At 45.8% G+C, this 20599-nt stretch overlaps 1 protein-coding gene across 6 annotated transcripts in view; it reads left to right on the top strand.

The window, feature by feature from the left end:
- Positions 1 to 19991: 19991 nt before the first annotated feature.
- Positions 19992 to 20599, top strand: part of GPCPD1 (glycerophosphocholine phosphodiesterase 1) — a 162784-nt gene continuing 162176 nt past the window's right edge. For 3 of the 6 annotated variants that reach the window (XM_085004458.1, XM_085004459.1, XM_085004455.1), the window contains exon 1: positions 19992 to 20042. The gene's annotated coding sequence lies outside the window, so the exon portion shown is untranslated. Of the gene's footprint in view, positions 20049 to 20599 lie in introns of all 6 variants that reach the window. The other 3 variants (XM_085004456.1, XM_085004454.1, XM_085004457.1) reach the window with 2 other exon arrangements.

Raw genomic sequence — 20599 nt, 5'->3', positions numbered from 1 at the left:
CAATCCTTGGCATTGCTCAGTGGGTTAAGGATCTGGCGTTGCCGTGAGCTGTGGTATAGGTCGCAGACGCAGCTCAGATCTGATGTAGGCTGGCAGCTGTAGCTCCGATTAGACCCCTAGCCTGGGAACCTCCATATGCCGCATGTATAGCCTTAAAAAGAAAAAAAAAAAAAAAACCCAAACCCAAAATTGAACTGGAACACACTGAACTCATAAATTATTATTATTTTTTTAAAACCTTTGGCTGTGCCAGTGGCATGCAGAAGTTCCTGGGCCAGGGGTCAAACCCCAGCCACAGCAATGACAATGCTGGATCCTTAACTGCTAAGTCACCAGGAAACTCCATGAATTATTTTTTAAATTATTAAAATATAGAAGACTTGAGAGTTCTCCTGTGGCCCAGTGGGTTAAGGATCTGGTATTGTCACTGCGGTGGCTTGGGTCTTGGCATGGTGTGGGTTCAACTTGATCCCTAGCCCAGGAAATTCCACATGCTGCGGGCGCCACTGAAAAAAAAGAAGAAGAAAAATAGAGCATACTTGGTCCCACTATGGATATCTGTGACCTAAACCCTTTGCGTGTTTGAGAAACATCCCTGTACATGCTATAAAAGTCCCACATCAGAGTGCCTCCTTGCTAATGAGGCCTGATTAAAAGCCAAGAGAGGAAAAATCACCAACAAAGCAGAAATGAGGAGAAATATGTAATTACTAACTTTAAATGCTCCAAAGCAGTTGATTTTGAAAATAAAAATGTAATGACATCTTTTTCATTGGGTTCATTACCTTAAATTGGTTCCCTCCTTTGTTGTGAGAGGGGTAGGATGTTCGCCCCATGTCTGTGGTAACCCTCCAGGAGTCAGCAGCCTCACAGCTCCTGGTTGCTGAGGCTCCTGCTCTATAAAAAGGCGGCAGTAAAACCCACCTTCCCCGAAGGCAACCAAAGTGTGAGACACACTCTCCCTTTGCTATCAAAACAATTGTCATGGTTCTTGCCCTGTTCTCTGAGAGACCACCTACCTACTATCCCTTAATAACATCCAGTTGTAATAAATACTCATTATCAGAAAGTCCTTGCAGCAGGCTGAAATCCACTAACCTCCAAGACAGACAATGAGCCAGATGAGCCTGTAGTTCCAAAGGGCAGAGCGAACTTCTCAGGAGAATGAAATGGGAGGCTATCTATTAGGTCATTTGAACAGCACAAGGTAGAACATTCTGCCCCAGAGTATCTTTCGTCATGCTTTGTACATGAAGTTCCACTGTTCGAAATGCATTTCTTTGGAGTTCCTGTTGTGACTCAGTGTTGTGACTTATGAACCTGACCAGTATCCATGAGGATGCAGGTTCAAACTCTGGCCCCAGTCAGTGGGCTAAAGGATCCGGCATTGCTGTGGTGAGCTGTGGTGTAGGTTACAGACGTGGCTCAGATCTGGTGTGGCTGTGGCTGTTGCAGAGGCCAGCAGCTGCAGCTCTAATTCGACCCCTATCCCGGGAAGTTCCACATGCAGCAGGTGAGGCCCTAAAAAAGGGAAAATAAAATAAAATGCATAAATCTTTAAAAAATAAATAAACAAATGCATTCCTTTGAATTGTGCGGAGTCCTCCCTCACAATGAAAATACTTTCACATCAGCTCTTCACGCAGGCAGTCAGTGTGAAGTTGAATCACTGGGAAAAATGCCTAGACGGCCACTGGCCCTGGAGGCAGGAAGTATGAGGGGCCTGCCCAAGAGGAAGACATACACCATGTCACCAGCCTTAGGATCCCCAGGACTCTAGAGCTTAATGGTCAGTGCGCCCCCACATAAACAAGGCCAGGCTGACAACCTACATTCCAACTGCTCAGAAACCGGCAGCTTTGGCTACCTTCCATCTAAAGTCACCTCCCTCCCCACCTGGGAACAGCAGGTTTCAGTTTTCCCAGCAAACAGCCACCAAGCAAAGCAGACTGTGACTCATGGGCAGGGTTTCCTCCCTTCTGTGGTTTTTCTTTTTTTTTTTCGCTTTTTGCTTTTTATTTTTATTTTTTTTATTTTTTATTTTATTATTTATTTATTTATTTATTTATTTTTTTGTCTTTTTGCTATTTCTTTGGGCCGCCCCCGCGGCATATGGAGGTTCCCAGGCTAGGGGTCGAATCAGAGCTGTAGCCACTGGCCTACACCAGAGCCACAGCAACGCTGGATCCGAGCCGTGTCTGCAACCTACACCACAGCTCACGGCAACGCCGGATCGTTAACCCACTGAGCAAGGGCAGGGACCGAACCCGCAACCTCATGGTTCCTAGTCGGATTCGTTAACCACTGCGCCACGACGGGAACTCCGCTTTTTGCTTTTTAATGGCCACACCCACAGCATGTGGAGGTTCCCAGGCTAGGGGTCAAATCACACCAGCAGTTGCCGGCCTACACCACAGCCACAGCAACTCGGGATCCTTAACCCAGTGAACGAGGCCAGGGATCGAACCCTCATCCTCAGCATTCTCATAGGTACTAGTTGGATTTGTTACCACTGAGCCACAACAGAAACTCCTCCTCCCTTCAGGTATGAGGGCCTGGAGAGGCACAGAGTTGAGCTCCAGCAGTGCTCAGATGCAGACATGAGCTTCCCAGGCAGGATACCTGGAAACTTTTCCTCCCTCTGAAAAAAAACTGGCCTTTTGTTTTTTCTTCTTCTTCTTTTTTTTTTTGTCCTTTTGTCTTTTTAGGGCCGCACCCGCGGCATATGGAGGTTTCCAGACTAGGGGTCTAATCAGAGTTACAGCTGCCGGCTTATACCACAGCCACACAAAGCCAGATCCGAGCCACGTCTGCCACATACACCACAGCTCATTGCAATGCCGGATCCTTAATCCACTGAACAAAGCCAGGGATCGAACCCACAACCTCATGGTTCCTGGTCAGATTCACTTCCGCTGCGCCATGACAGGAACTCCTGTTTTTACTTTTAAATTATATTGTTGTTACAGATTTTCTAATCCTTTCTATAGAGAACGAGTCAATATTCTGCTCTGATTAACACCACTAGGTCCTTAAAAGAATGCTTTTGCCCCTCTGCAGAAAGAATTCACTGCATCTGTATTCCTGCTCTAAGCATATAACCTACCATCCCCTAAGCTCACCACCACCAAATTAAGGGCCAGTTCCCATCAGTCCTGGGTGTGGGCATGAAGGGGTTTTCATAACAGAAAACCATTCATGCATACTTATTTATTTATTTTTTGCCACAGCAAGCGGCAGGGGTTGAAACTGGGCCGTAGCGGTGAAAAGGCCAAGTTTTAACCACTAGACTAGCTGGGAACTCCCAATGCATATTTAATCTATAGCATGTGTGGGGCTGAGGGGACAGGCAAGGAGGAAAGTAGGCAGTTGCCCATGTTTAGCTGTCTACCGCCCAATGGTCAGTCAGTCAGATGAAAGCAGACACATCCCACGTGCCAGCCCCTTCAGAGATTCATCTCAGGGATTAATAGCATTAGGAAGCATTAGGACTTTGAGCTTTGAACAAGAGTTTACTCATCCAGCCAGGTCACAAAAGGCAGCGAGAGCTTGCTCTGAATTAAAATTAAAAGTGATAAGATAAACATAACACTAGCCTTCTTCTTTTTCTTTTCTTTTTTTTTTTTTGCTTTTTAGGGCCGTACGAGCAGCATATGGCAGGCATATGGTCTAGGGGTCGAATCGGAGCTACAGCTGCCAGCCTATGCCACAGCCATAGCAACATCAGATCTGAGCCGAGTCTGTGACCCACACCAGAGTTCATGGCAATGCCAGACTCTTGACCCACTGATCGAGGCCGGGGATTGAACCCGCAACCTCACGGGTCCTAGTCCGATTCATTAACCACTGAGCCACGAAGGGAACTCTCCACTAGCCTTCTTCTAACAGCTGTCCCTAACATTCCTCCCAGAATCTTCTGAGTTTCTCTGCCTCTCCCTGCATCTGACATTGCTCACCTGTTTTACATGAAACTTGATGAATTGGACATATTTTTTCATATAAATTAACTGCTTCCTGCTGACACATCCTTATTTTCCTCCCTCCTCTTGGACCTCTGGGAAAAAAGTTCTCATGAAGCTAGAGTTGAATTAGAAGGAACTTCTCCTCCCGCCACTCCCACTCCAAGGAGACAATAGAAAGTCAAATACCTCTGTTTTCAAACACTGCCAGGAAAAGTCGCTCATGGAGCACAATGGCTCTTTTGTAAGTTCACCCTCACCAATTGCACTCACTCAACAGGGCCTGATCTTTCCTGGCATTTCTCTGGTCAGCACAGGCTCCTTCCCTTCACCATGGCCAGTCCCAATTTCCTCTCCCTCTCAGCTGCTAATTTGCGTCCTAATGTTGTTAAACATCCAACGCCATCCAGACCTGGGCCACCTGCTCCTCTTTCTCTCCGTGTAACACAGATATTGCTGACTGTCCCTTTTCATCTTTCTGTGCCCTGTCCTCTCTCCTGCACCTTCACAGGACATCGCACTAGTGACCTTCCCTCCCTCCTCTCCCTTTCTCTAGCCAATTGCTCCCTCTCAACTCTTCTTTACATCTATAGCTATATAGCTGTTCCTTTACCTGTAATATACATAATGTACATAATACATGTTGCATCATCTCCTCCAAGCTTGCCACTGATGTTTTGTTTTGTTTTTGTTTTTTTAGTGCTGCACCTGCAGCATATGGAAGGTCCCAGGCTAGGGATCCTATTGGAGCTGCAGCTGCCGGCCTATGCCACAGCCACAGTGATATGGGATCCCAGCTGTGTCTGTGACCTACACCACAGCTCAGGGCAACGGGCAACGCTGGCTCCCCAACCCACTGAGCGAGGCCAGGGGTGGAACCTGAATCCTCATGTATATTAGTCAGGTTCGTGACCACTGAGCCACAGTGGGAACTCCTGCCCACTGTGGCTTTTGCGTTTGCTTATAACAGGGATGGAACATGCAACCTCTTAATCGGGTTCATTTCTGCTGCACCCCGACGGGGACACCTCAGGCCTTGTCTTATCTGACCTTGTTGAACACCTTTTCTTTGAAATGTTCTCCTGATTAGCTTTCAGGTCCCTTTCAGGTTTTCTTTCTTCTTCCTGGCCAGTCTGGCTCAGTTTCCTTTGCAGGTTTGTGCTACCCTACCCGGCCGGTCAGCCCTGGTGAATTGCAAGTTCCCTTCTTACCCCTTTTTATACATCTTCCCTAGGTGATCTCATTCCTGATTATAGCTTCAGTTCTAACCAACCTGGTTCTCACTTCTAAGTAAATCCAGACCGTTTTTTTTTTTTTTTTTTTTTTCTGATCCCCTTTATGACATTTTCACTTGGCTATGTCAAAGGCATTTCAAAGTTGACATGTTCAAAACCATCCTCAGGAAAGATCCATTTCATCTTACTCTCATCCTCCCTGAATAATATCACCATCCATCAGGTGAAGAGACCCGGAAACCCAAGTGTCATCCTTGACATCTCTTTCCTCACATCCCAGCTCTGAATATTGCCAGGTCCTTCTAATGACTTCTCCCACCTGTCTGTTTCTCTTCACACAACACCTTGATCTGGGCTATATCCTTACCCATCGCTGGAGTCCTGCCACAGCCACCAAACTGGTCTCCCTGCTTGCTGTTCTTACCTCCACCTCCTGCCTTTCACTCTTCACTCAGCGGCCGGAGGAATCTGTTTGAAATCAAACCATTTCATTTGCTGTCCATTGCCCTTAAGATAAGTCAAGATTATAACGTGGTCCAAAAGAACCTCTGTTGTCTGGCCCCTTTTATCCTCTCCCGTCTCTCCTTACATCACACCGCCTTCCCCTTGCTCTCCGAGCCCCACTGAGCAAGCTGATTTTCAGTGCTTCTCTCATTCTTCCTTATTGAGGGACCTCTCCTTGGCTAGGCCACCCTCTGCCTCCCATCCAGCCCCTTCCGCGCTCTCCCAAACTAGAATCAATGCTTCTACCATACCCTCTTCAGGTACCACGCACCTCCCCTTGGAAATGTTTTAACAACACTTAGCATTTTGTGTTTACATGGGAAATTTATTTATTTATTTAGTTATTTTTGCTTTTCAGGGCCACACTTGCAGCATATGGAAGTTCCCAGGCTAGGAGTTGAATCCGAGCCGTAGCTGCTGGCCTATACTGAAGCCACAGGAACACCAGATCCAGGCGCATCTATGACCTACACCACAGCTTACAGCAATGCCGGATCCTTAACCCACTGAGCAAGGCCAGGGATCAAACCCACATCCTCATGGATGCTAGTAAGATTCATTTCCACTGAGCCATAACAGGAATTATGGGAGATTTATTTTTAATATCTATGAGGACAGGAGCCTATCAGTCATTTGTTTCCAATTTATCTAAACATGTACCTCTGGGCATGATACATGGTAAATAAATGAATAAACTTAAATTAAATCTATTTTCTTCCAGTCTTACAAACTCAGGGAATTCAGAGAAGGGTTTTTTTTTTTTTTTTTGGTTTCTTTATTTATTGTTATTTTTTTTTTTTACCACACCTGCAACATGTGGAAGTTCCCAGGCTGGGGATTGAAACTATGCCACGCAGTTGCCTTTGGGACATAGCGGTAATGAACCTGACTAGTAACCATGAGGATGCAGGTTTGATTCCCGGCCTCGCTCAGTGGGTTAAGGATCCAGCTTTTCTATGCACTGTGGTGTAGGTCACAGACACGGCTTGGATCTGGTGTTGCCAAGGCTGTAGCCTAGGCCAGTGGCTACATCTCCAGTTTGACCCCTAGCCTGGGAGATTCCATATGCTGCAGGTGAGGCCCTAAAAAACAAAACAGAAACAAAAACAAAACAAGCCAAGAATTTAGTAACATGGCCATATCTAATATAGGAAGCTTGGAAATGAAATATCTTCGCTCAAATGAGCCATGGGTCCAGTTAAAAGTTAGGGAGAAGGAGTTCCCAAGGTGCCTGAGAAGCTTAAGGATCTAGCATTGTCTCTGCAGCAGCTTTGTCCCCAGCCCAGCAAAACAGGTCACAGCTGCCCCTCAGATTTGATCCCTAGCCTGGGAACTTCCATAAGCTCTGGGTGGCAACAAAAAAAGACAAAGAAAAAAGCTTAGAAAGAATGAATAATGGGGATCAAACAACAGTCTCTGCATCAATATTTAATCAGAGAAACTAAAAGAGAGGGAGTTCCCATTGCGGCTCAGCAGTGACAGCTAGGCTAGTATCCATGAGGACGTGGGTCCAATCCCTGGCCTTGCTCAGTGGGTTAAGGCTCTGGCATTGCCACGAGCTGTGGTGTAGGTCACAGACTCGGCTTGGCTCTGGCATTGCTGTGGCTGTGGAGTAGGCCGGCTGCTGTAGTTCTGATTTGACCCCTAGCCAGGAACTTCCATGCCCTGCAGGTGCAGCCCTAAATAGAAAAAAAAAAAAAAAAAAAAAAAAGAAAGAAAGAAAAAGGAAAACCAAAATAGGAGTGTTTGTTGCATGGAATTAAATTAGGAGAAAACCTTTTTTTATTTTTTTTTATTTTTGCTTTTTTAGACACAGGATCTGAGCCATGTCTTCAAACTACACCAGAGCTCACAGCAACCTTAACCCACTGAGTGAGGCCAAGGATCAAACCTGCATCTTTGTGGGTTCTAGTAGGACTCATTACTGCTGAGCTGCAACAGGAACTCCAGGAGAAAATCTTTGAATGGAGCCAATATTCTCATTGCTAGTCCCCCTGCACCCAAAAAAAAAAAATTGAAACTCCAGATAAGGAGTTCTCCACTGGCACAGTGGCTTAAGGAGTCAGCATTGTCCCTGCTGTGGCTGTAGCAAAGTTTAAATCCCTGGCCCAGGAATTTCCACAGCTGTGGGCATGGCCAACCCCTCCCCTAAAGAAACAAACAAAAAAAACACATTACTAGTCCTACTCACCGACTGCCAAATGCTACACAGCTGCACAGGTAGCTCCAAATGGGTGATCATGGAGCCTTAGGAGGATCTTAGTGCCCCAGTTAATCCCACACTGCTGCCTGGTCAGCTCTCTCTTCTACTCCCATCGAGGCTGTTCAAAACCTTCACCACTCTTCTAAAGGCACTGTCTTCTCACCTCTCAAACCTCTGGTCAACCCAGAAGCATGGGTACCTCAGCTTCCCGTCCCCATATCTATAGCCTTAGCTCTATCATCCACCCCCACAACACTGATCCTCTAGAGGTTTTTTTGGTTGTCTTTCTTTGTCTTATGATGTCCTTTCTCCTGGTCAAGATAATTACTGCCTCTCAGGAACCTCTCTATATTGAAAATATCTCTTTTTTGTGTGTCTTTTTAGGGGTGCACCAGCAGCATATGGAAGTTCCCAGGCTAAAAGGGGTCTAATGGGAGCTGTAGCTACCAGCCTATGCCACAGCCAGAGCAAGGCAGGATCCAAGCCATGTCTGCAGCCCACACCACAGCTCATGGCAACGCTGGATCCCCAACCCACTGAGCAAGGCCAGGGATCGAACCTGAGTCCTCATGGATACTAGTTGGGTTCATGACCACTGAGCCACATTGGGAACTCTTGAAAAGATCTTGAGATGGAGAGATTATCCTGGATTTTGTTGGTGGGACTAATATAATTACAAGGTCCTTATAAAAGGGAGGCACACAGGTCAGTCAGAGAAGGAGATGTGACCATTGGAGCAGAGATGAGAGAGACAGAGTTAAAGATGCTGTGTGGCTGGCTTTGGAGTTGGAGAAAGAGGTCACAAAGCAAAAAATGCAGACAGCCTCTTGAAGCTGAAAAAGCAAAGGGAGCTCCCCTTGTGGCTCCAAGCATTACTAACTCAGTGGAGTGTCTGTGAGGATGCGGGTTTGAGCCCTGGCCTCTCTCAGTGGGTTAAGGATTCAGCATTGCCACAAGCTGCAGCATAGGTTGCAAATGTGGCTTGGAGCCAGTGTTGCTGCAGCTGTGGTGTGGGCTGGCAGCTGCAGCTCTGATTCGACCTCTTGCCTGGGAGCTTCCATGTGCTGCAGGTGCGGCCGTTAAAAAAAAAAGGAAAAAAGGGACTAATTTACTTTTTCACCTCTGTGTTGAAATACGTAAATAACAAGATTCTCCCTTTTTTCCAATTGTAAAAGCTTTATTGAAGTGTAGCTGTTGTGATCATTTCTGCTGTATAACAAAGTGATTGAGTGATGCATGTATGCACAGCCATTGTCTTTCAGCTTCTTTTCCCACATAGATTATCAGAATATTGGGTAGAGTTCTCTATGCTATACAGCAGGGTCCCCATTGGCCAACCATTTCATAAACCTCACTGTGCATAATAACAAGATTGATTCTCTTGGGAAGTATCTGGATTGAATCTTGTTTTCTTTTTTTTCGTCTTTGTCTTTTTAGGGCCACACCCTCGGCACATGGAGGTTCCCAGGGTAGGAGTCTAATTGGCGCTGTTGCCGCCAGCCTTCAACAGATCTGAGCCGCGTCTGTGACCTACACCACAGTTCACAGCGACACCGGATCCTGAACCTCCTGAGCCAGGTGAGGGATTGAACCCGAAACCCCATGACTCCTAGTTGGATTTGTTTCCCGCTGCACCACGATGGGAACTCCCTGAATGACATCTTTCTTTCACCCCTACTATCTGACCTGCTACCCTTCTCCACTGTGCTCTGTGCCCTGGGAGGCTGGCCTAACGTGGACTGATTCACTAGGCTGTCTGGGCTTTCTTGCCTGCTGGCTTGAGGGTCTGCCAGAGAGAGAGCCCCAGCTTATGACCAAAGGAGGTAAGAAAGCTGAAGAGAGAGTGTATGTTCTTCCAGCTTTCTCCCAAATAAACTAATACTTATTTAGAATAGCTTTGGGACTTCCCGCTGTGGTGAAACAGGATGGGTGGCATCCTGGAAACGATGGGACGTAAGTTTGATCCCTGGCCCAATACAGTAGGTTAAGGATCTGGTGTTGCCGCAGCTGTAGCTTAGGTCGCCTTTGCAGCTAGGATCTGATCCCTGGCCCACGAACTTCACGTGCTACAGGGTGCCCAAAAAAGAAACAAACAAACAAACCAAAAAAGCCAAGAATAGCTTTGGATTCCTTGATTCAGAGTCTGCTTCTGGGGAAATCCAACCTAAGACAGCATGGTATTGGGGAACTGCCCTCATCTTTCGTTTGGGCTCCCACAGTCTTGCTAATACTACCCAGAACCGGCTGGACCCAAGCTGCACCCATCAGATTCTTTCTCCCTGGGATCTTGTTTTGGAGCAGAGCCATTGTTGGTCAGTGTCTGCAGGAGTCTGGGGTGCTCACACATGAACTCAGGAGCTTTGCGAAGTCGTAGTGCACCAGGTGGATAGAGAAGCAGATAAAGCCATTTTGCAGGATGGGGATGGGGGAGGGGTGGGGTGTGGGAGACCAGGAGAGACACAGAGAGAGGGAAGGAAGGAGGCAGAGGAGAAGAGAATGGGCCAGAGAATCAGCCCATTCTGAAGAGAGAGGCTTTCCCGGAGTTCCTGTCGTGGTGCAGTGGTTAACGAATCCGACTAGGAACCATGAGGTTGTGGGTTTGGTCCCTGGCCTTGCTCAGTGGGTTAAGGATCCAGCGTTGCCATGAGCTGTGGTGTAGATTGTAGGCTCGGCTCGAATCTTGTGTTGCTGTGGCCCTGGCGTAGGCCGGCGGCTACAGCTCCAATAGGACCCCTAGCCTGGGAACCTTCACATGCTGCGGGAGTGGCCCTAGAAAAGGCAAAAAGACAAAAAAAAAAAAAGAGAGAGAGAGAGAGAGACTTTCCCTATTCCAGGCTCCCCTCCCCCTGCCCCCACTTCCTAAAGCTCTTCTTCTTCTTTTTTTTTTTAAAGTTTTATTGAAGTATAGTTGATTTACAACGTTGTGATAATTTTTGCGGTACAATGAAGTGATTTAGTACACATATTTCAGATTCTTTTCCCACATAGATTATCACAGAATATTGGGTAGAGTTCCCTGTGCTCTACAGCAGGTCCCCATTGGCCTATCATTCCATATACTTCTGTGTGCAAAGGGCAATCCCAACCCCCCCCCCCCACATCCAGCTTCTGGCCTGTGAATTGTGCCAATACAGGTATCATACAGGTGCAAATTCCTCCTTGTCTTTTTTTTTGCTTTTTAGGGCCACATCCGTGGCATATGGAAGTTTCCAGGCTAGGGGTTGAATTGGACCTATAGCTGCCAGTCTACGCCACAGCCACAGCAATGGGGATCTGAGCCACATCTGTGACCTACACCACAGCTCATGGCAATGCCAGATCCTTAACCCATTGAGCAAAGCCAGAGATCGAAACTGCACCCTCATGGATCCGAATCGGGTTCATTAACTGCTAAACCACAAAGGGTACTCCCACCTCCTTGTCTCTTAAATTAGCTCAAGTAACTTCTTTTTTTAAAATTTAAAAATTTTTTTTTTTTTTTTAGAGCCTCACCCACAGCACATGGAAGTTCCCAAGCTAGGAGTTGAATCAGAGTTGCAGCTGCTGGCCTACACCACAGTCAAAGCAATGCAGAACCTGAGCTGCATCTCTGACCTACACCACAGCTCAAGGCAACACTGGATCCTTGACCCACTGAGTGAGGCCAGAGATCGAACCTGCATCCTCATGGATCCTAGTCAGGTTCATCACCACTGAACCACAGCAGAACTCCTCAAGCAACTTCTATATTATACCGCAGAGTCCATGAATCCAGGAAGGCAACGTACAATGACACCCACACTCTCCCTGAGCCAGGAGTTTCTGCTCCACTACCCTCCCTATGAGAATTTCCTTCTCACCGTCCTGAAAGCGCAGTGATTGCTAATCTCCCCACAGGTGAATGAGCAACTCTTCAACCACCCTCCGGCATTCACAAAATCTGGCCTGAAGACCTGGCTGGCACAAAGAGCAAGATGTTTGTGGCCCAAGATAACCCAGAATGGAACCATTTATTTCCTAATTACTCCAGCTGCAGTAGCACAGGCTCACCAGGCTGCCCCAGATTTAGTGATAATGTGGCAGGAGGAGGAAGTCAAACAGGCAGGAACAGGAATACACTCTGACACCAATTCTGCCAGCTCCCAGCTCCTGCCTGCTGCCTGCCCAGGCTCTGAATCCTCGGCCTCTCTGCCTCTCCTCCCTGCCAGCTGTGTTTGGGTGTCACAGTCGGCCCTCTGTAAGATTTTGTCATTGGAGAGCAGCAGTACACTGGCCCAAAGCAGTCTCCTCTTTCGAGCAGCCTGTCACAGTTCAGAAAATTCTCATTATTGACTTGTGCTTTGGGTTCAGATATTATTTCCAGAGTCTCACTGTTAAAGCATAGAAATGCGATATAAAATACAGGGAGTTTCAGCTGTGGCTTAGCGGTAATGAACCCGACCATTGTCCATGAAGATGCAGGTTCCCTCCCTGGCCTCGCTCTGTGGGCTAAAATCTGATATAGCCTTGAGCTGTAGTGTAGGTCGCAAGGGCAGCTGGGATCTGGCATTGCCATGGCCGTGGCGTAGCCAGCAGCCACAGATCTGATTCAACCACTAGCCTGGGAACCTCTATATGTTCCAGGCACAGACCAAAAAAGCAAAATAATAATAATAATACAGAAAAAAAGATTGGAGGCCTAGTCATTAACCATTGGGCCCTGCCACTCTAGGAGGTTTATGGAGGCGCTCAGTGACCCCAGGCTTGGACACTGAGATCCTCGCTGCCACTCCAACCCTCCACAGACATCCATCCACTGAGGTCCTGCCACCTCTCAGGAAATCTTTTTTTTTTGGGTCTTTTTAGGGCCTCACCCATGGCATATGGAAGGTCCCAGCCTTCGCCGCAGCCACAGCCACAGCAACACAGGAACTAAGCCACATCTTCAACCTATGCCACAGCATGCAACAATGCTAGAACCTTAACCCACTGAGCTAGGCCAGGGATCGAACCAACATCCTCATGGATGCTGGTCGGGTTTGTAACCTGCTGAGCCACAATGGTTTCCTTGGTTACATTCCCCACCCCCGCCCCCCAGGACATCGTGCATGGGCAGGGGCTGGATTCCCCTCCTGTTCTTCTCCCAGTGGTGTGGTGGAGCTGGATGTGGCCAGGGTGGGGAATCCAGCATCACTCTGCACCTTATCCTGGAAAGGAAAACCTCTTTTTCTTCCCTCTCTGGGACAACTGATATGATATCACAATGGACAACTTCAGAGACTGGGGAATGTCTTGAACCCCTATGTTCCTGGTCAAAGAAATCCAGAAGAAAGTCCTTGCTGTTCTGGGTAGGATAGCAGCAGGAAGATTTCTTTTCTTCTTTTTTTTTGGTATATATATATATACATATATATTTAGGGCTGCACCCACAGCACATGGAGGTTCCCAGGCTAAGGGTCGAATCAGAGCTGCAGCTGCAACCTACACCACAGCTCACAGCAATGCCAGATCCCCAACCTACTAAGCGAGGCCAGGGATTGAACCTGAGTCCTCATGGATACTAATCGGATTTGTTAACCACTGAGCCATGAGAGTTCCAGCAGGAAAATTTCTTTTCACACATTTTGGTGACCAGAGAGCAGATACAAGGAAAGGAGTCCATAAAAGAAAGAAGCTCGAAAGGGTCTTAAACTCTGTTGGAATTAGACTCATTCATTTGTTGAACAAATATCTGTTGAGAGCCTACACTAGGCATTGGGAATACAATAAATAGGCTCCTGCTTTTGTGAAGCTTAGAGAATAAAGGAGATGAATATAAAGCAAATAATCCCTCTAAGACAGTGTTTCCAACGAGGGGCCATTTTGCCTTCCAGGGGACATTTGGGAATGTCTAAGACATTTCTGCCACACCTGAGGTGTTGCTACTGGCAATTCATGAGTAGAGGCCAGGAATGCTGTTAAACATTCTCTAGCACACAGAACAACCTCTTTGTGGTGACGAATTATCTGGCCCAGAATGTCAATCAAGGCCAGGATGAGAGACCCTGTACTAAGGCAGTGGTTCTCACAGTGCGGTCCCTGACAGGCAGCATCAACATCACCTAAGAACTCGTTAGAAGTGCAAATTCTTGGTAGTTCCTATTGTGGTGCAGTGGAAACAAATCGGACTAGGATCCATGAGGATGCAGGTTAGATCCCCGGCCTCGCTCATTACGTTAAGGATCTGCATGGCTGTGAGCTGTGGTGTAGGTCGAAGATGAGGCTTGGATCCCACGTTGCTGTGGCTGTGGTGTAGGCTGGCAGCTGTAGCTCTGATTGGACCCCCAGCTTGGGAACGTCCATATGTCATAGGTAAGGCCTTAAAAAGAAGAAAAGAAAAAAGAAAAAAAAAAAAGAAAGAAATGCAAATTCTTAGCCCTACCCTAAACTCGCTGATTCAGAAGTTCTGGGGTGGATGCCAGCACTGTGGGTTTGAACGAGGCCTCCACGGGATTTAGATGCACACTGAGGTTTGAGAACCACTGAATTAAGGAATGAAAGAATCATTGCAAAATGAGACAAATACTCTGAAGGAAAAGAACTCTGTACCAAGGCTACTCAAAAACTGGTTTGCAGATTCCCATCGTGGCTCAGCGAAAACGTATATGACCCAGTGGGTTAAGGATCCAGTATTGCCATGAGCTGTGGTGTAGGTGGCAGACTCGGCTCCGATCTCATGTGGCTGTTGCTGTGGCTGTGGCGTAGGTGGGCAGCTATAGCTCCAATTCGACCCCTAGCCTGGGAACGTCCATATGCTACAGGTGCAGCCCTAAACAGACAAAATAGTAAATAAGAAAATGCATAAATAAATATCTTGGAGGGGCCATAATTCTACAGCCCACATTGCTGTCAGGGTCCTTCCTTTGATACCACAATTTAGAAACACTCCAAACTAATTAAGAAGACAGATCCTATCACTCTACACATTTTCAGGTGGTTGTAGGAACCCCCTATAGCATTCAAGGCTACCAGCAGAAATGTACCAGAAGTGCAGTGGGGTGGAAGAGCACTGTCTCCCACCAATTCGCCAGAGGTACTTGCCCTTTTGGTGTTGGGAATCAACTTGGAATGGAGTTGAGTGTCAGAAAAAAGCAGGAGAAGAAAGAAGCGAAGGAGAAATTGGGCAGAAAACTCCCTTTCAGCTAGCCTCTAAACAGGTAGATAATTTGGTTCTAGGAGGGAAAAAGATGTTAGGCATTAATGCTGCATTTAACCCAAGGATTCATTTGTTGGTTTGAGACTGATTCTCCATAGAGATTTTCTGCTGTAGTTATCCTTGGCTTTAGCAAATTTGTTTTTTCCCCGAGCTTCTCCCCACATCTGTTTATTTATTTATTTGGTTTTTTAGGGCCACACCTGTGGCACATGGAAGTTCCCAAGCTAGGGGTTGAATGGGAGCTGCAGCTGCAGGCCTACACCACAGCCACAGCAACGCCAGATCTGAGCCACATCTGCTACCTGCACAACAGCTTGCAGCAATGCCGGATCCTTAACCCACTGAGTGAGGTCAAGGATTGAACCTGCATCCTCATGGATACTAGTCAGATTCATTACAGCTGAGTCACAATGGTAACTGCCTGAGTCTGTTGTTGATCTGACCAAGCTTCCCCTCCTATTCACTCTAACTACTCTCAGTTCAGATTTAATCTAGTCTCAGGTTTAAAGGTGGAGTTCTTATTATCAAAATATATGTGCTTACCAGTCTTCTCACTTTTTCTGTCTTGACTGTTAATAAGCAAAATGTTAGTTTGTTTCCCTCCCATCAGTCTATATGGGAAAGTATATTCATTATTTTTGTTCAACTAACCAAACAGATTCAAAATCTTGAGATATTTTTAGCTTCTGCACTACCATATGAGAAAAAGTAAAATGGGAGTTCCCTGGTGGCTCAGTAACTTAAGGATCCAGCATTGTCACTGCTGTGGTGTGGGTTCGACCCCTGGCCCTGGAACACGGCAAAAAAAAAAAAAAAAAAGGAAAAGAAAAGGAAAAAATAAAATGATTACATTTAGAATGAATAAGCAATGAGGTCTACTGTATAGCACAGGTAACTGTACTAGTCTCTTGGGATAGAACATGATGGAAGATAATATAAGAAAGGGAATGTATATTTATGTATGACTGGATCAATTTGCTGTACAGTAGAAATTGGTACAACACTGTAAATGAACTATGCTTTATTTATTTATTTATTTATTTTTGCTTTTTTAGGGCCAAACCTGCAGCACATGGAAGTTCCCAGGCTAGGGGTTGAATCAGAGCTACAGCTGCCAGACTACAGCCACAGCCACAGCACTGTGGGATCCAAGCTCACATTGGATCCACACTACGATACAGCTCACCTCAATGCTGGATCCTTAACCCACTGAGTGAGGCCAAGGATTGAACCAGAGTCCTCATGGATACTAGTTGGGTTCGTTACCTCTGAGCCACAACAAGATTCAAATTATAGCCATAACAGCTATAATTTAATAAAATAAATAAATAACTGATTAATTTTTTAAAAAAATTAAAAATAATTACCATTGAAAAACAAAAATAAACAAAAAAAGTAAAATGTATTTTTTTTTTATCTTTTGTCTTTTTTTAGGGCCGCACCCATGGCATATGAAGGTTCTCAGGCTAGGGGTCTAATCGGAGTGATAGCTGCCAGCCTACATCACAGCCACCGCAACGCCAGATCCAAGCCTGTCTGTGACCTACACCACAGCTCACGGCAATGCCGGATCCTTAACCCGCTGAGGCCAGGGATCGAGCCTGAAACCTCATGGTTCCTAGTCAGATTCGTTTCCACTGCACCACAACAGGAACTCCTTAAAAAAGTAAAATATATTTTATGCCCAGTATGGCACTTTATATTTTCCAAAGATGGCCACAGTTAATATCTCCCTTCTTTCCTGTTCTTGTAATGTAACTAACAGAAGAGGTATAGCTTGTGTTCCCTCCCTTTCAAACTGGTGGGCCCATGTCTATGTTGCAACCGACATTACGTATGACTTCAAAGGCCAGATCATTAAAGATAGCGCAGGTTCGCCCGGGTTTTCTTGGGATACGCACACTTAGAACACAGCCCTCTTACTGGGAGGAAGCTCAGAGACATGATGGAAAGACCCTGTGCTTGTGGTGCCCTAGCCCAGCCCAGCTGAGCTCTCAGCCAACTAAGCCCTGCCAGATATGTGAGTAAGCAAAGCTACAGATGAAGTCGCTCTCAAACTGTCAGGTCACTCCCTGATATTTGAATCTTCCCGAGTGTTACAGAGCAGAGACGAGATATCCCTCTGTGCCCTTTTTGAATGCCTGACCCCTGGGATCTGTAATTATAATAAAATGGTGGTTGGAGTTCCCACTGTGGCACAGTGGGTTAAGGACCTGGCATTGCCGCAGTTGGATCTCTGGCCAGGGAACTTCTATATGCCACTGGTATGGATTTAAAAAAAAAAAAAAACCTACAACAAAAAACGATGGTTGTTTGGTGCTATTAAGCTCGGGACAGTTTCCATTGCAGCAACACAGTGTTGTACCCAGGTGAGCCACAAATGTAGAAAGACACATTCTCGCCGGCAAACACAACAACCTTAACAGGATGCCTGAATCTTACCATTTTCCCCAGCTTGTTTCTTAAGAATAACAGATGTCTCAACCCCGTTAATCTGGGGATCCATCCAGAGCTGGCCTCTCCTTCTTCCTCCAATGCAGTTCATCTTTTCCAAGCTGTTCATGTGGCCAGAGTTCAATGTGGAAGAAATTTCGTGAAACCTCATAGAATCCAGAAATAAATCTTATTTTAAAGGATACCCTTAGCATTTTCTTAAAAATTATTTTTGTAAAATGTGGCCAATGAGGCAACAAAGCATGAGGGAAACTCCTTTCTAAAAAAATTTTTTTTTGCTTTTTAGGGCCGCACCCATGACATATAGCAGTTCCCAGGCTAGGGGTCAAATCAGAGCTGTAGCTGCCAGCCTACACCACAGCCACAGCAATGCCAGATCTAAGGTGCATCTGTGACCTACACCGCAGCTCACAGCAATGCTGGATCCTTAACCCACTGAGTGAGGCCAGGGATGGAACCCGGATCCTCATGTATACTAGGCGGATTCATTGCAGCTGAGCCAAAATGGGAACTGCCCCTGCCTTTTTTTGAGGGGGGGAAGGGAAGAGAAAAAGAATCAGATGGCGAAGCCTGAGAGTGAGGTTAAAAAATGATGCAAACTATTCAGTAGGAAAAAAAAAATCCTTATTTTCATTTGTCTGGGTTTCCCCACCTTTAGAATGTTAGTAATTATAGATCCGTTGGAATGGAGCCCTTTTCTGAGGTAGAATTTGGATCTATTTTGCTAGGTTGAATCTCCTTTCAACTCTGCACACCAGTAAGAAACATCTGCAGACTGGGAGTTCAGGGACTTATTACTTCCTAATTAAGGGTTTTGTGAGGTCAGTTACGTGGAAGAAGACATTCATTCTTCTATTGAACAAATATTTGCCTTTACTCTGCAGACGGGAGGGACGATGAGGAGCGATGACAGCTGAGATGAGGATTTGGGGTGGGGCAGATGGTGATTTAATCGATCTCAAAACAAAGTCTTGTGATTTAATCAACTGTTCCAATGCTGTCGCTACGGAATTTCCTCATTTCTTTCTAGTCATTTAAATTTACCTTGTATTCTTTGAAATTCTTTTAAAGAATGTGAGGTAGAGAATTGGCCTATTTAATAAGGTCTCTTGAATAATTATACCAGATACTTATTCTTTTGAATGTCAGCTGCTTATTCTTTTGAATGGAACTGCTTTTTTGATAGAGAGCTCAAGAAAGCCAAGGCTGGCTTACATGTGTGGGTTGATAGATCCAGACTGTGATTTCATAACAGTTTATAAACGCTTGACTTCACTCAAAAACACAGCTTATGGAAAGAGGAGGCCGAGAAAGCTGCTGATTAAAATCCTCTGACATTCTCTCAACCACAATATTGACACTCTCCACCTCTGTCCCCAGCCTTGTGCAGCAAATAGCAACTTGCAAATAGACTGAATACTATTTCACTACCCTTCTCTCTCTGAGCTGCTGTTGCTCTTAATCAGCAAGGGAAAAGGTCATGGTCTTTTGGGTGATGACTAAGGACCCAAATCACCATCCTCATGATCTACTAGTGTTTCTAAGAAGCCTTCCAGTTTTGTGTAATTGTTTCCATCCCAAGCAGGAGTCAGAACTTTGGATTTCGTGTGTGTGTGTGTGTGTGTGTGTGTCTTTTTAGAGCCACGCTCGCGGCATAAGGAAGCTCCAAGGCTAGGGATCCAATCAGAGCTACAGTTGCTGGCCTACACCACATCCACAACAACTAGGGATCCGAGTTTCATCTGCAACCTACACCACAGCTCATGGAAATGCCAGATTTCTGACTCACTGAGCGAGGCCAGGAATCAAACCCACAACCTCATGGATACTAGTCGGATTCGGTTCCCCTGAGCCATAGCAGGAACTCCAGGACTTCAGAAATATGAACTCATTTAGTCCTTGTAATAATTATAAGGGGGTAGAGTCTATTATTACATTTCATTTAGAGAGAAGGAAATTGAGGAGTTCCTGTTGTGGCTTAGCAGTATCCATGAGCAGATATCTGACTGGTATCCATGAGGATGCAGGTTCGATCCCTGGCCTTGCTCAGTGGGTTAAGGATCTGGCATTGCTGCAAGATGCCAGGTAGGTCACAGATGTGGCTCGGATCTGGCATTGCTGTGGCTATGGTGTAGGCCTGCAGCTGCAGCTCCGATTTGACCCCAAGGCTGGGAACTGCCATATGCCAAGGGTACGCCCAAAAAGGCAATAAATAAATAAATAAATAAAGATGAGGAAATTGAGGCACATAGGTTAACCAACTTGTCCAAGGTCGTGCTGAGTTCAAAAGTCAGGATTCGAACCCTGAACTCTGACTCGAGTCCATGCTTTTAGTCATTACACAACGATGCTATTAAGAACTTATGTCCCTCTTTATTTAAAAAGTAGCATACCCCCCAAACAGCAGTTCTAAGAGACCAAATTGCTGATGCATTTGGTCTTTGTTCTAGATTCATCTATTCAGTTATCTGTAGAAGCAATGAGGACTTTGCGTGTGGCTCACAACATAACTACTCAGCGTTGCTTCTATAGTGGCTGAGGCTCGACCCCTAGAAGCAACGATTCTAGTCATTTGTAGTTATTTTTAGACAAGGAGCGTTAGAAAATATTGTTTTGGAGAGCCCATTCTTGGAAAGGACGCATTTATGACTAACAGACAGCAGGATCTGATTTTCACAACACTTTCCAGCAAAGCAGTTGGTTTTCGGAAGCTGCCAAAGCTTCTAAAACAAAATCCTGGGACAATGTTCATAACAGAAATATGCCGAGGCCAGGAAATGGCTAACTAGCCTGTCATGAAGGTCTGAAGCAAACTGAGAGAACTTAACTGGTCATTTACGTACATACTGTCATTCCATCGAATCTCTATTTATAACTTGACATATCCCATCTCTGTGACTGTGCATTTATTGCTAAGGCCAAGTGGAAGTTTCAGAATAATTATAGGGAATTCAGTTTATATGTACTGTCAACATGAGCTGGCTTGTCTGTATCATTCCTCTTGAAAATCTCCACTATCACCTCACCACCTACCCACCCCCATACGCACTGATTTATTTTATTTTATTTTGTCTTTTTCAGGGCCGCACCT

This window comes from Sus scrofa, chromosome 17, assembly GCF_054392235.1.
Source record: "Sus scrofa isolate SSC_HxYL_T2T_F1_AM1 chromosome 17, Sscrofa_HxYL_maternal_Yorkshire_Landrace_v2.0, whole genome shotgun sequence".
In the NCBI taxonomy this organism is placed as follows: Eukaryota; Metazoa; Chordata; class Mammalia; order Artiodactyla; family Suidae; genus Sus; species Sus scrofa.
Note: the sequence above shows the minus strand (reverse complement) of the source record. Positions and strands in the feature narration are given on the sequence as shown.